A 2,428-nucleotide genomic window follows, 5' to 3' on the forward strand; every position below is an offset into this window, starting at 1 on the left:
TTTTTAGCCCAGTTTGTCTTTGTTTACAAAGTATATTCCTGAAGGCCACATGCAGTCGGGTCTTAGTTTTTTATTGAACAACTTCTGCCTTTTCATTGTAACGTTCTGACGATGTACAGTTAGTGTATTAACATAACTAGATATTAGCCTATCATCTTAGGATAGATTTTCTATCTAAATCTTCTGTTCTGTGTTCCTATTATCCTGATTTTTGACTGGTCTTAAAGTGAGTATCTCGTTCTACTTTACCCCTTTGGTTGGCTAATCAGCTAGAACATGTGTACAACAGAGCTGTTATTTCAGTTGTTGCTTCGGGTTTATAAAATACTCTTCTTTCTTAGGTGACCATCAGTGCTGCTGTGGGTTACAGTGGCACACCGCTCTCTTGCTGACTTCTGCTTGTATGTTTAGTTCTACGTATGTTGTAAATCACCTGCCACATTGTTCTTGTTGAAACTGTTGTTTACTTTTAAGAAGAATTAAGTAGCGGGAACAACGGTGTCTTTACCCACACCTTGTCCTGTCGGTCTGCAGCTCCCCTGCGTGAAGACGGCCTTTGGCATTTCTCTGCCGCCGCCGACGTCTCGTTTTGTGAGTCCGGAAGCCTTTGCCTTCACTTCTAAGAGAGATTTCCCGGGTGAGTGATTCTAGGTCAATGGGACGTGTCTCCGGGGGCCCAGTGGTGGCGCTCACTGCACCTGGCCCCCGCCCCACCCTGGCTCCATCCCGCCTGTCTCTGGCAGGGACCCCCCCATCAGTGGTCCCTGGGCTGGCTGCTGTGTGGGGGTGTCTGTGGGCCCCAAGCTTTCACGAACGCGGCAGCATTAAGTGTCCTGTGCAATCTGGGCCCAGTCTCCTTTCCCCAGAACAGGGTGGCCTTGGCCGTGGCCCTGGGCGCGTGCGGGCGGTCGTGGGTCCTGCATGCGCTGCTGCGGGCGTTCTGAGCTGTCCCCCTGCGCCAGCCTTCTGCACCACCCCCGCCACCTCTGCGCGAGCCCACAGGCGGTGTTCTCCCCGCCAGCCCCCACAGCGAGGTCTACCCGACAGTCGAGCTCCCTGCGAGATGCATGATCTAGGGCTCTGTGGCCATGAGGCTCCGCGCCGCTCGGGAGGTGCAGGAGGGCAGCTAGCTGTGGTCGGGCCCTGGAAGCCCAGCTTCTCTGGCCGCCCCAGTCAGCGTAGCGTGGCTGTCTCATCCTCGCCGTGCTCCCTGCGCTTCCGCGACGGGGAAGGGCCAAGCTCCTGGGCCTCGGCCGCAGCGCCCCTCGCCGGGTGGCGGCTGCGGCTCTCGTCCGGAGTCGTCTCTCACTTGCTCAGGAAGCAGGGTGTGGTCCCCGTGGGCCGGGCTTTCTGACGTGTCGGGAGCTTCTCAGCGACACGTGGTCAGTGGCCACTGATTCTGGCTGCGGGGCCGGGACCTCCCGCGCTCTCACCTGCGAGAGGCGAGGTCCATCTAGCGAGGAGCCGCCCGGGAGCGTCGGGGCCCCGGGCAGGTGACACGCACCTGAGAGTGTACACCTGCGCACCTGCGAGCCCACACCTGCGAGTGCACACCTGCGAGCGCACACCTGCACACCTGTGAGCGTACCTGTGCTGCACCCTGCCAGTGGGCATTGTTGTGGGCTGTGGCACCCTCCCACCTGCTGTCCACGCCCTTTGTGTCACCACACTGGTGGTGTCACGGGCAGGGACCGCAGGGCGCTTGCCCCTGTGCTGGCCCCACCCGCTGGCCCGGGGCTGCCCGCGGGGCTCTGGGCCCACCGTCGCGTCTGCCTGAGCGTGGCGGGACACGTGCTGACGTGGCGGCCGAGGGCATGCAGCCCCCGTGAGGGTGCTCGCCCGCAGAGCTCTGGGAGGGTGACTCGGGGTCACCCTGACCTGGGCAGCAGCTGCCACGTCAGGCGAGGCTGCCGGCCTGGGCGCCCCCAGGAGCATCTGGGCGCTCAGCCCGGGTTCTCAGGGTGACCAGCCCCCGCGGTTGGGCAGGTCTCCAGGGCCAGCTCTCTGGTCACCGTTGTGACCCATCAGGGGAGGGGCTGCTGTGAGCGCAGCCCCTGGGGCTCGGCCTTTCCCTCTCCAGCCTGGAGGGGCTGCCTGGGCCGGTCTGTTGGAGGATTTGGGGCGCGGTGTCCCCCCTTCCTCTCTGCTGCAGCCGTGGTGCCAGGGCCGGTGCCGTGGGCAGCGGCGGCGACTGCTGCCCTCACCGGCCGCTCTCGTGCACCGCTGCACTCGAGTTGGGGTGGGCGGGCCTCACCGGGCGCCTGGCTGGGCGCTGGCGTGTCCGAGCGTGGCCTTGGCGTCCCTGGGCTCTGGAGTCCAGGCTGTCCTTGGCTGGGGTCGGCAACGCAGATGGGTCAGCGCCGAGAGGGAACCGGGTCTCGCCGGATGGCACCAGGCGCGCCTCTGCGCAGCGAGGCCCTGGGCCGGC

Source organism: Condylura cristata, unplaced genomic scaffold, assembly GCF_000260355.1.
Source record: "Condylura cristata isolate star-nosed mole 26May11 unplaced genomic scaffold, ConCri1.0 scaffold00020, whole genome shotgun sequence".
NCBI classification, from domain to species: domain Eukaryota; kingdom Metazoa; phylum Chordata; class Mammalia; order Eulipotyphla; family Talpidae; genus Condylura; species Condylura cristata.